Source organism: Elephantulus edwardii, unplaced genomic scaffold, assembly GCF_000299155.1.
Source record: "Elephantulus edwardii isolate Elephantulus edwardi_28Jun2011 unplaced genomic scaffold, EleEdw1.0 scaffold00017, whole genome shotgun sequence".
Classification (NCBI taxonomy): domain Eukaryota; kingdom Metazoa; phylum Chordata; class Mammalia; order Macroscelidea; family Macroscelididae; genus Elephantulus; species Elephantulus edwardii.
Genome location: NW_006399767.1, coordinates 25665571 through 25679618, shown reverse-complemented (window position 1 = coordinate 25679618; position 14048 = coordinate 25665571).

Genomic DNA, 14048 nt, shown 5'->3' with positions numbered 1-14048 from the left:
CTTCTCTTGCCTTATTGCTCTCACTAAGACTTCCAATACATTATTGAATAAGAGTGGTGATAGTGGTCATCTTTGCGAAGTTCCTTTTCTCAAGGGGAATGCCTTTAATCTCTCTCTATTGAGAACAATGTTGACTCTTGGTTTTGTGTATATACTTTTCACTTTATTAAGGAAATTCCCCTTTATTCCTACTTTGTTGAGTGTTGAGTCAGAAAAGTGTGTTGGATTTTGTTAAAGGTCTTTCTGCATTAATTGATAAGATCACATGGTTCTTGTTCTTTGCTTTGTCAATGTAATGGATTATATTAATTGTTTTTCTTCTGTTGAACCATCCTTACATACTCTTTGTTAATTTAAGTATTATTATATTTGGTCATGATGAATTTTTTTTATATAAACTGGGTAAGCACTCTTCTAAAAACACTCTTGGCACCAACATCCAGGAAATGAAAAGACATATTGCAATGGGAAAGTCTGCTGTTAGGGACCTCTCCAAGGTACTGAAGAACAATGGTGTGTATCTGGAGACTAAGGTGCATCTGATACAGGCCATGGTCTTTGCAATCATGTGTTATGTGCCAGAGAGTTGCACAATGACTAAGGAGGATTGAAAGAGAATTGATGCCTATGAGCTGTGGTGCTGGAGAAGAGTATTGAGTGTACCATGGACTGCTGAGAAAACAGATTCTTCCTGGATTCAAGCAAACAGATTCAATTCTTGGAGGCAAGGATTCCAAGGCTTTGTCTGACATACTTTGGACATGGTGTAAAGGGGGACCTGTCCTTGGAAAGGGACATCATGCTTGGTTGGGTGGAGGGACAGTGCAGGACGGGAAGGCCCTCTATGATGTGGATTGATTCAGTGACTGGGGTAATCAGGTTGGGTGTGTTGGAGATGGTGCTATTGGCACAGGACAGAACAGGATTTAGGGATGTTGTACATAGGGTTGCTATGAATCGCAAGTGACTCGATGGTACATAACAACATTCAATTTCTTATTCTGTGGTGGTGTTCTACTTCAGTATCTATCAACTTGGGTAGTTCAAATGGGTTGTGAGTTTCTAAGTGTTTGCCCATTTCCTCTAGTTTTTCATATTTGTTTGAGTATAGTTTAAAATAAAATTCCATTATTAACCTTTTTATTTCAGTTGGTTCCATTGTGACATTGCCCCTTGCATCTCATATAAATTTTTGTGTGTGTCTTTTCTTTCTGTTCCTTTGTTAACTTTGTCAGTGGCTTGTTGATTTTATTGACCTATTTGAAGAATCAATTCTTGGTCATGTTGATTGTTTCAATTGTTTTTATAATTTCTATTTATTTTATTTTTACCCTAATTTTGGTAATTTCTTTACTTTTAGAGGTTGTCATATTTTCTTGCTCTTCTTTTTCTATTTGTTGGAAATGTTAAATAGTCAAATAATAGATTTTCATTCTTCTCTTTTGATTTATTTGCTTATTGCTATGAATTGACCTTTAATTCTGCTTTCGCTGTATCCTAGAGATTTTGGTTATTTATGTTTTCATTCTCATTTGTTTCAAGAAACTTTTTCATTTCATTTTTTTCTTTTTTACCCATTTATGTTTAAGTTGAATGTTATTTGGCTTCCAGGTTTTTTCTTCTTTATCCCCTTGTTGTTGGTTTATAATGTTATAGCATTGTGTCTAAGAAATATTTTGTACTATATGACATTTTTTAATGTATTGAGGTTTACTTTGTGATCTAAAATATGATCTATTCTGAATAACGTTTCATGTGTGCTGGAGAAGAATGTATGCTGAGTGTTTTTTAGGGTGCATTAGCCTATATATGAGATTGAGTTGGTTAATTGCACAGTTTAATCTTTCAGCATTTTTTAGTTTCTTTCTGTTCATCTTTCCTTTGTTTGTTATTGTTGTAGGAGGCTTCACCTAACATACTTTCGACATATTTCAAGGAGGTGCTATTCCTTGGAGAGGGATATACTGTTGGGAAGGGTGAAGAATTGACAAAGGAGAGGAAGGTCCTCAACCAGGTGGATTGACAAAGTGACTGCTGCAATGGGCTCTTGCATGTCAGGAAGTGTGAGGATGGCACAGGACAGGACTGGTTTCAGATTTTTTGTTCATAGGGTCACTATGAGTTATACTTGACTGAATGGCACCTAATAACAACAACAACAACAACAATAACAATAACTACATCATTCGGTGCACAGATATTTATTATGGTTATGTCCTCCTGACACTTTAAGCATTATTTAATGTCCTTCCTTGTCTTTTATGATGGTTTTTATTCTGAAGTCTATTTTCTTCCCAGAGATTATTGCTACTCTTGCTTTTTTCTGGTTGCCATTTGCTTGGTGTATTTCCCTCCCCCCATCCCCTTTGACTTTTATTCTCTTTATCTTCATTTTTCAGGTTGGTATCTTATAGACAACATTTTGATGGGTTTTGTTTCTTTATGTGATCTACTAGTCTTTTTCTCTTCACTGGTGTATTTAAGTCATTCACACTCAGTATATTTATTTAGAGGCAAAGTTTTATTGCTATTATTTTGTTGGGTTATTTTTGGTGTTGGTTACTTTGATCCATCCACTTTTCTGATGTCTCTGTGAGGACTTTCTTTAATATTTCTTACAACATTGCTCTTGTTTTCACAAACTCTCTTAGTTTCTGCTTTTCTTAGAATGTCTTGATCTGTCATATTTGTTGGACAGTTTTTCTGGGTATAGTATTTTTGGTTGATTGTTGTGTTCTTTGAGTGTTTGATACGTATCATTCCATTGTCTTCTTGCTCTCATGGTTTCTTCTAAGAAATTGTCACTTAATAATATTTGCTCTCCTCTATATGTCACTCTTCATTTTTCCCTAGCTGATTTCAGAATTCTCTTATCTTTGATTCTGGCAAATTTGATTATGACTTGCCTTGGCATTTTTCTTTTGGGGTATATCTTATATGGGGTTCATATAGCTTTTTTGGATGTGTATTCTCTCATTCTTCGTAATAACAAAAAAGTTTTCTTCTAGTAATTCTTCTACAATTTTATCAGTACCTTTTTTTCTTCTTCTTCCTGATATGGAATGCCAATTATATGCACGTTATTCCTCTTGATGTTGTCCTATATTATTCTTAGGCTCTCTTCATTTTTCTCCCCTTTTGATTCTGCTTTTTGCTTTTAGCAGATCAGTGCTAAGAGCTCTGTCTTCTGTTTCACTGATTCTGTGTTCTATCTCTTCAATTCTGCTTATCTGTCCCTGAAACATGTTGACAGCTTCTGAGACACTGGACCTAATATACTGTATTGTGGTTTCATGTTTTTTGGGGGTTTCTAATGCCTTGTTGATTTTATCTGTTTTGTCTTATATTGCTTTTTTAAAATTCATCTTGGCTTTTGCTTGTAGATTCCTGCAATTACTAGAGTTTTTCTTTCACCCATTGAACATTTTTGACCATTCTTCTTTTGAATTCTGTGGAAGAAAGTTTGATCTACCTTCTGGAAATCCATTGATTCTCTGTTTCCTTCTTTTCCTTTGTTAGTTTTGCTAGTGGCTTGTCAATTTCATTGACCTTTTTGAAGAAACAACTCCTAGGTTTGTTGATGGTTTAAATTGTTTTCCAGTTTTCTATTTCATTTATTTCTGCTCTAATTTTTATAACTTCAGGTTTTTTAGAGGGTGTCAGGTTTTCTTGCTGTTCTTTTTCAATTTGTTGGGGATGTTGGGTTAGATAGTCAATGGTCATTCCTACCACCCCACCCCCCACCTTTTGATATCTTTTGTTTATTGCTATAAACTGACCTCTGATTACTGCTTTGGCTGTTTCCCAAAGGTTTCTGTAAGTGGTGTTTTCATTGTCATTTGTTTCAAGAAACTTTTGAATTTCATATTTTATTTCTTCTAGTACTCACTCATGTTCAAGCAACATGTTGTTCAGCTTCCAAATGGTTTTTTTCCTCCTTTATTCTCTTGTTATTATTTTTTTAATTTTGTAGCATTGTGGTCTCAGAAGATGCTTTGTATTATTTCTGGTTTTTAACTTATTGATGCTTGCCTTGTGACCTAAAATGTGATCTATTCTGAAGAACATTCCATGCACTGTAGAAGAAGGTGCACTGTGCATTAGCCTATAAATATTTATGAGGTCGAGTTGGTTTATTGCATTGTTTAATTCTTCAGTGTCTTCATTGAGTTTCTTTCTAATAGTTCTATCTTTTCTTGAGAGTGGTGTTTGAGGTCTTCAACTACTATAGTAGTGTTGTATACTTCCTTTTTCAGTTTTGTTAATGTTTGTTTTATATATTTTACAGGTCTTCCATTTGGTGCATATGTCTTTATTTGTATATGTCCTCTTGACCATTTAAGCATTAAGTAGTGACCTTCCTTGTCCTTTGTGATGGTTTTTGCATTGAAATTTATTTTGTCAGAGATTAATATTGCTATTCTTGATTTTTTTTCTGGTTGCCATTTGCTTGGTATATTTTTCCCCACCCTTTTATTTTTAGTCTTTATCTTCATTTTTCAGGTGTGTCTATTGTAGACAACATAACGATGGATTTTTTTAAAAAAAAAAATCCAATCTGCTACTCTTCAGTGATGCATTTATACCATTCACATTTAGTGTGATTATTGAGAGACAAGGTTTTATTGCTATAATTTTGTTGAATTCTTTTTGGTGTTGTTGCTAGTTATTTTGGTCCATCCTGATTCCTGTGGCACCTCTGTAAGAAGGATGTCTCTTAGTGTTTTATGCAATGCTTGTCTTGTTTTTACCAACTCCCTAAAGTTCTGTTATTCTGGGAGTATCTTGATCTCTCCTTCATATTGATGGACAATTTTGCTGGGTACAATATTCTTGGTTGACAGTTGTGTTCTTTGAGTGTTTGAAATATGTCATTCCACTGTTTTCTTGCTTGCATGGTTTCTGCTGAGAAATCAGCACTTAATCTTATCTGCTCTCCCTTAAAGCTTACTCTTTGTTTCTCCCTCACTGCTTTCAGAATTCTCTCCTTATCTTTGGTTCTGGCAAATTTGACTATGATACGGCTTGGTGTTTTTCTTTGAGGATCTATTCTATATGGTGTTCACTCAGCTTCTTGAACTTCCTGGAAAGTTTTCATCTAATAATTCTTCCACAACATTTTTGTTGCCTTTACTAGCTGTGCATGTTACTTCTCTTGATGGTGTCCCACACTATTCTTGGATTTTCTTCTTTTTCCTTCCTTTTTGATTCTGCTTTTTGCTCTAGCAGATCAGTGGTGACAATTCTATCTTCTATTTCACTGGTTCCGTGTTCCATCTTTTCACTTCTGTCCATGTGTCCCTCTATCATGTTGATAGCATCTGAAACATTGGGCCTCATATTTTGGATTATGGTTTCTTGTTTTTTCCAGAGTATCAAATGCCTCGTTTGTTTTATTTGCATTGTTTTGGATTGTTTTTTTTAAGCTCCTCCTGTTTTTTGCTTGCAGTGTCCTGTAATTCTTCAAGTTTGTCTTTCACACATTAAAAATATTCAATCATTGTTCTTTTAAATTCTGTGTCACAAAGCTCCATCAGACTTTCTGGCTTCAGGAAGTCCATTGACACTGTGTCACTTTTTTGGGGGAGATATCTTGCTTTGGGCTTGTGTAGTGTGGAAGGTAGCCTGCTTCTTTTGTGACATTGCTGTGGTAGAGTTTTTCATGCCTGAGGAAATAGCCAGTTCTTGATATGAATTTCTTGCTCCAGAATAGAGCTGGACAGGAATTTGTGCGGATACAAGTAGGGTGGGCTTACGTGCAGATGCATGTGGGGCTGGAGGTAGGGGAGTGTGCACGCAGACACACATGGGGGGGTGCATGGGGACCTCAATGGAAAACCAAGAAATCTTGGTTTACCTTTCAAGAACTGGGTCTGTCATTCCAATCAAGTTCCAGCTGACTCACTCCATCTTACTTAAGGTGAAGGAGTCCCTCATGGTCTAGCAATTAACAGTGGTTCCCCTCCCCCCACCACCACTAAGTACTCAAATTTCCACTGTTCTGCTTGCTCCTGGCTGATGGATCCTGCTGAGGCTTGCTGCTCCCCACCAAGGCTTGTTGCTCCCTGCCAAGGCTCACTGCTCCTGTGCCTCCCAAACTAATTATTTTAATAATAGTTCTCAGTCAAATTCCATCTGCCCTGCTCGTTCTGTTGCTCAGCATTTCTTAAGCTGAAGGAACTGAAGAACAAATTCAAGTCTCAAGTTGCAATACTTAAGGATGCTTTGGGAAGAATATTAAATTAGCCAAGAAGCATTAAAATAAGGTGGAAGGAGTATACAGGTTACTGTACTAAAAGGAATTGGCTGATACAGAAGAATTTCATAAAGCAGTGTCTGAGCAAAAGACTGTTGTAATAAAGAAGTTCAAGTTGCTCAGAAGAAATTGGAAAAAATCAAGGCCCCAGGAATTGTCAGCATACCAATTGACATATTTCAACAAACAAAAGCTATCCTGGTTTTGCTCACCAAGTTGTGCCAACAAATCTGGAGGACAACAACCTGGTCAACTGACTCAAACAGATCCATATTTGTTCCCATTCCAAAAAAAGGTGACCTAATGTTGTTGTTGTTGTGTTGTTATGTGCTGTCGAGCTGTTTGCGACTCATAGCGACCCTATGTACAACAGCCCTAAACTGTGCTCTATCCCATGCCAATCTCATTGCCTCTGACACACCCATCCCGATTACTCCAGTCACTGAATCAATTCACCTCATAGAGGTTCTTCCCCTCCTGCGCTGTCCCTCTACTCTACCCAGCATGATGTCCCTCTCTAAAGACCTGTCTCTCCTTACAACATGTCCAAAGTATGTCAGGCGAAGCCCCAGAATCCTTGCCTCCAAGGAGCAGCCTGGTTTAACCCTCTCTAGGACAAACAAACAAACAAACAAACAAACAAACAAACAGGTGACCTAATAGAGTGTGGAAATTATATAACAATATAATTAATATCACATGCAAGCAAGATTCTGCTGAAAATTATCCCAAAATGACTGAAACAGCACATCAATAGAGAATTGCCAGATGTGCAGGCTGAGTTTAGAAGACACTGTGGTACTAGAGATATTACAGCAATGTTAGATGGATCTTGACTGAAAGCAGAGAGTACCAGAGGAATGTTTATCTGTGTTTCATTGACTATGCAAAAGCATTTGACTGTGTGGACCACAACAGATTTTGGCTAACTCTGAGAAGAATAAGAATCCCAGAACACTCATTTGTGCTTATGCAAAAGCTGTATTTGGACCAGGAGACAATCATCAGAGCAGAGGAAGACAAAATTGCATCATTCAAAATCAGAAAGCATGTAAACCAGGGTTGTGTCCTATCTCCATACCTTTTCAGTCTATACACAGAACAGTTCATCTGGGAGACTGGGCTATATGAGGAGGAATGTGGCATCAGGATTGGGGGAAGACTCATGAACAACCTGTGTTATGCAGATGACTCAACTTTGCTTACTGAAACTGAGGAGGACCTGAAATACTTGCTGCAGAAGTCAAAGATAGTCTTAAATATGGATTGAAGCTCAACATCAAGATGACAAAGATTCTCACCACTGGACCAATTGGCAGCATCATGGTAGATGGTGAAGAGATTGAAATTGTTAACAGTTTTAGTTTGTTTGGCTTCACAATCAACACTCTTGGTACCAGCAGCCAGAAAATCAAAAGATAAATTGGAATGGGAAAATCTGCTGTCAGGGACCTCTCCAGAGTACTGAAGAGGAACAATGATGTCATTCTGTAGACTCAGGCATGCCTCGTTCAGGTCATGGACTTTGCAATTACTTGCTATGGATTAGAAAGCTGGACAATGACTAGAGATAATAGAATTAATGCCTTTGAGCTGTGGTGCTGGAGAAGAGTATTGACTATACCATGGACTGCTAGAAGAACAAACTGGTTTGTCCTAGAAAGGGTGAAACCAGGCTGCTCCTTGGAGGCAAGGGTTCTAAAGTTTCATCTGACATACTTTGGGCATGTTGCATGGAGGGACCTGTCCTTGGAGGCAGACATCATGCTTGGAAGTGTGGAGGAATAGTTTAAGAGAGAAAGAGCCTCGATTAGATGGATTGACTCAGTGACTGGGGTAATGGGCATAGGTGTGTCAGAGATGATAAAGTTGGCTCAGGAGAGAACAGGGTTCAGAGCTGTTGTACATAAGGTTGCTATGAATTGCAAGTGACTTGATGACACATAACAACAACAGCATGCCATCTACTCTTGTACAGTCAAGGACTGTAGTCTTCAATATGGATTGAAGCTCAATATCAAGAAAACAAAGATTTTCACTTCTGGACCAATTGGCAGCACCATGATAGATGGAGATGAGACTGTGATTGTTAACAATTACAGCTTGCTTGGCTCCACAATTAATACTCTTGACACCAGGAGTCAGAAAATCAAAAGAAGACTTGCACTTGGAAAATCTGCTATTAGAGACCTCTTCAGAGTACTGAAGCAACAATGTCAGTTTAGAGACTAAAGTTTGCCTGATTCAGGTCACGGTCTTCACAATTGCTTGGTATGCATCAGAGAGCTGGACAATAACTAAGGATAACAGAAGAAGAATCAATGCCTTTGAGTTATGGTTCTAGAGAAGAGTCTTGAACATACCATGGACTGCCAAGAAAACAAATAAGTCTGACTTGGAGAGGATGAAACCAAGATTCTTTTCTGAGGTAAGGATTTTGAAGCTCCATCTCATATACTTTGGGCACGTGGCCAGGAGGGACTGGTCCTTGGAGAAGGAGATCATGCTTGGAAGGGTAGAGGGACAGCAGGGACAGCACAGGAGAAGAGGACCCTAGTTGAGATGGATTGACACAGTAACTATGATAATGGGGTAGGTGTGTTGGAAACAGTGAGCCTGGCTCAGGACAGGGCAGGCTTCAGAGCTGTTGTACATAGAATCGCTATGAGTTGCAAATGACTCGACGACACATTACAACATGTTCTCTGTGGATGGCTACTGTGTATAATACTGCTTTTCTTACTTCCTTTTCACTTTTTTCGTTATTTCTTATAGAGAAATCCAACAGGATTTTGTATATTGATCTTATAGTTTACCACTCTGCTGAATCAGTCTACTACGTTTAACAGTTTTTTTGTTGAATCTTTAGGAGTTTCTCTGTATACTGTTGCATCATCTGCACAGAGATGCCTTTTGGGCAATTTGGATGCCTTTTCTTTCCTTCTCTTGCCTAATTGGTTTTGATTGAACTTCCAATACAATTTCTAATAGAAGTGATGATAGTGGGCATCTTTGCATGGTCCTTGTTTGTAAGAGGAATGTCTTTAGTTTCTCTTTATTGAGAATGATGAGACGAGGATTTTGGTTTTGTTGTATTTTTTACTGTTGTTGATAGGTGCTGTCGAGTTGAGTATGACTCATCAAGATCCTGTGGACAGCAGATCTCTCTGAACACCATCCTATCCTGTACCATCTTCATACTTCTTGACACAGTAGAGCCCATTGCGGCAGTCACTGTGTCAATCTACCTGGTTGAGGGTCTTCCTTTCCTTCACCAACCTTTCCCCCTTCCAATCATCATGTCCCTCTCCAAGGAATAGCCGCTCATAGAAATATGCCCAAAGTGCGTGAACCTCATCATCTTTGCTTCTAGAAAGCACACCTGCTGCACCCTCTCCAAGACACATTTATTTGCTCTTTTGGCATTCCATCGGATGTTCACTGCTCTTCTCCAACACCACGGCCCAAAGACATCAGTTCTTCTGTCATCTCTGTTCATTGTCCAGCTCTCAGATGCCTACCAAGCCATCAGAAATACCATGACCTAAATCAGACACACTTTAGTCCTCAAACTGACATCATTACTCCTCAATAATTTGGAGAGGGACCTAACTGTAGGCTTTCCCAGTGCAATGCTTCTTATTTCCTGACTGCTGGTACCAAGGGTGTTAATTGTGGATCCAAGTATAAACTTGTTGACACTTTCAATCTTTTCTCCATCTATCACTATGCTGCCTATTGATCCCGTGGTAAGAATCTTTGTTTTCTTGACATTGAAATGCAGTCCATATTGAAGGCTGGATTTCTTGATCTTCTTCTGCAACAAGTGCTACCTTTTTCACTATGTTGAGGAAATTCTCCTCTGTTCCATTTTGTTGCGTATTTTAATCAGGAAGGAGTGTTAGATTTTGTCAAAAGCCTTTTTTGCATCAATTGATATGATCACGTGGTTCTTGGCCTTTATTGATGTGATTAATTATACTAATTTTACTTCTTATGTTGAACTATCTTTGCATGCATATTATGAATGTCACTTGATCATGATAAACTTTTTAAATATGCTGCTGTATTGTGTTGGCTTATATTTTGTTAAGGATTTTTATATTTGTATTCATGACAGATATTGGTCTATAGTTTTCTTTTTTGAAATATCTTTGCTTGGTTTTGATATCAAGGTTGTGCTTGCTTACTAGACTGACTCTGAGTATTCCTTATTTTTTATATTTTTAAAAAAATAATTTAAGTACTATTAGTGAGAGTCTGTCTCTGAATGTTTGGTAGAATTGACTGGTAAAACCATCTGGGCTAGGGCTTTTTTGGGGTGATTACTATGACTTGATCTATTGTAAGTCTATTCAAGTATTCTACTTCTGTCTTGTCATTTGGGAACATTGGTGGCTTAAGGATAAGGAGCTATGCTGCTAGACCAAAGGAATATGGTTTGAATCCACCTCCTTTTGTGTGATTTACTGACTCTGAAAACCCCCTGGAGGGTCATCCATGGTTTGGTTCCAACTCTAGGATATACAACAGCAATGTTTTGGGTAAAGTGTGGGCTTCTAGGAATTTTTCCACTTCCTCCAGATTTTAAAATTTCAAACTTGTTGAAGTATATCTTTTCATAATATTCAGTATTATTATTGTAATATCATCTGGATTTTTTGTGATAGTCCCTTTTCCATTTCTTATTCGTGTTTTTTGTGCCTTTTCTTTCTGTCTTTTTTGTTGTTGTTGTTAAGTCTGCCAATGGTTTGTCTATTTTATTAACTATTTCAAGGAACCAGCTCCTGTTCTTGCCAATTGTTTATCTGTTTTCTATTCAATTTCATTTAACTCTTATCTTTATAATAAATGAGGCAGCCATCTTATATCTATTTTATCTTATAGGAGATTTTAGTTTAAGATCTTATCTTTTTTCTATAGGTTGTGAAGTTAGCATCTTGTTCTCTATTTGTTGAAAATGCTAGGTTAAATAATTTTTTATCTGCTTTCCCCCTTTTTAATATGTTTTTGTTTATTGCTATGAACTAGCCTCTAAGAACTGCCTTTGCTAAATGCCAGAGGTTTTGATACATTGTGTATTCATTCCAAGCCATAGATAGTCTTCTTAACTGCTTACTATTATCTGAAAGCTGAACAATGACTAAGGATGAGAGAAGAAGGATAAATACCTTTAAGTTGTTGTGTTGGAGAAGAGTATTGAACATTCCATGAACTGCCAGAAGAACAAACAAGTCTATCCTGCAGAAAGTGAAACCAGGATGCTCCTTGGAAGCAAGGATGGTGAAGCTGTGTCACACATATTTGGGGTATATTGTCATATGGGGCCAGTTCTTGAAGAAGGACATCATAATTGGAAGGGTAGAAGACTCTTAACAAGATGTATTAACACAGTGACTGACTGGTTCAGGTGTGCTGAAGATGGTGAGGTTGACACAGAATATGGCAAGGTTCAGAGCCGTTCACTATTTATAGGGTCACTATGAGTCATACAAGCTGGGTTTAGAAGAGACTGTGGCACTAGAGACATTATTGCCAATGTCAGATGGATCTTGGCTAAAAGGAAAGAATACCAGAGGAATGTTTATCTGTGCTTCTATACAAAGGAATTTGACTGTGTAGATCACAACAAATTGTGGCTAACCTTGAGAAGAATCCTAGAACACTTGATTGTGCTCCTGTGAAACCTATACTTGGACCAGGATGCAGTTGTCAGAATAGAACAAGGAACACTGCATCGTACAAACTTAGGTAAGGAGTGCGTCAGAGATATATCCTGTCTCCACACCTTTTCACTCTATATGATGAACAGATTATTTGGGAAGCTGGACTTTATGAGGAGGAGTGTGACATCAGCATTGGATGAAGACTCATCAACAACCTGCGTTATGCAAATGCTACAACCTTGCTTGCCAAAACAGAGAAGGACCTGAAACTTTGCTGCAGAAGGTCAAGGACTGTAGTCTTCAATGTAGGTTGAAGCTTAACATCAAGACAACAAAGATTCTCACCATTGGACCAATTGGCTCCACCATGATAGATGGAGAAGAGATTGAGGTTGTTAACAATTTCAACTTTCTCAGCTCCACAATCAACACTCTTGGCACCAGCAGTCAGGAAATTGAAAGACGAATTGCACTGGAAAAGTCTGCTGTCAGGGACCTCTCCAGAGTGCTGAGAAGCAATGATACCATTCTGGAGACTAAGGTACACCTGATCCAGGACATGGTCTTCGCAATTACATGCTTTGCATCAGACAGTGACTAAGCATGACAGAAGGAGAATTGATGCCTCTGGGTTGTGTTGATGGAGAAGTGTATTGAACATAACATAAATCATCAGGAGAACAAATAGGTTTGTCTTGAACAGGGTGAAACCAAGTTTCTCCTTGTTGTTATGTACTGTCAAGTCGGAGACCCATATCTGATCCTCCAGTGGATTTTCAGAGGCAGTTAATCACGTGGGAGGAGATTGCCCATCTTTCTCCTGCAGAGCAGCTGGTGGCCTCAAACTGTGTGCCTTTGGGATTACAGCGCAGCTTCTTGCCAGTAGGCCACGAGATCTCCCTAAGTTTCTCCTTGGAGGCTAGGATTTTGAAGCTCCCTCTCACATACTTTGGTCATGTGGCCAAGAGGGACTAATTCTTGGAGAAGGACATTATGCTTGGAAGGGTGGAGGGGACAGTGAAGGATGGAAGACCTTGGATTGGGTGGATTGACACGATAACTGGGGAATAGGATCAGGCATGTCAGAGTCAGTGGGACTGGCTCAGGATAGGGTAGGCTTCAGAGTTGTGCATAGGATCTCTATGAGCGTCAGGCAACTCAATGGCACATAACAACAACATGAGTCATAGTTGACTCTATGGCACATGACAACAAAACAACATAATTTGGTGCATAGAAAGTAATTAAGGTTATGTGTTCTTGTTCTATTGTGTCTTTGAGCATTACATAGTGTCCTTCCTTGTCTCTTATGCTGACTTTAATCCTGAAATTTATTTCATCAGAGATAAGTATTGCCACTCTTGCTTTCTTTTGGATGACATTTGCTGGTATATTTCCCCCTCCACCTTCTGATTTTTAGTCATTCTCCTCATTTCTTAGATGCAACTCTTATAGGCAGCATATCAATGGGCTTTGTTTTTTTAATCCTATCAGCTACTCTTTTTCTCTTAATTGGTGTGTTGTTGTTATGTGCCTTCGAGTCACTTGCGACTCATAGCGACCGTATGTACAAGAGCCCTAAACACTGTTCTATCCTGTGCCAACCTCGCTGTCTCATACACACTCATTCCCACCACTCCACTCACAGAATCAATCCATCTCATCAAGGGTCTTCCTTTCCTGCGCCTTCCCTCCACTCTCCCAAATATGATGTCCCTCTCCAAGGACCAGTCCCTCCTTACAACATGCCCAAAGTATGTCAGACGAAACTTCAAAGAGCATTCTGGCTTCACCCTCTCCAGGGCAAAACTGTTTGTTCTTCTAGCAGTCCATGGTATATTCAACACTCTTCTCCAGCACCAAAGCTCAAAGGCATCAATTCTCCTTCTATCATTCCTATTCACTGTCCAACTCTCCGATGCATAGCATGTAATTGCGAAGACGATAGCCTGCATCAGGCACACCATAGTCTCCAGCCTGATGTCATTGCTCTTCAGTACTCTTGAGAGGTCCCTGACAGCTGACTTCCTAAATGCAAATCGTCTTTTGATTTCCTGGCTGCTGCTACCAAGAGTGTTGATTGCGGAGCCAAGCAAACTGAAACTGTTAACTATCTCAATCTCTTC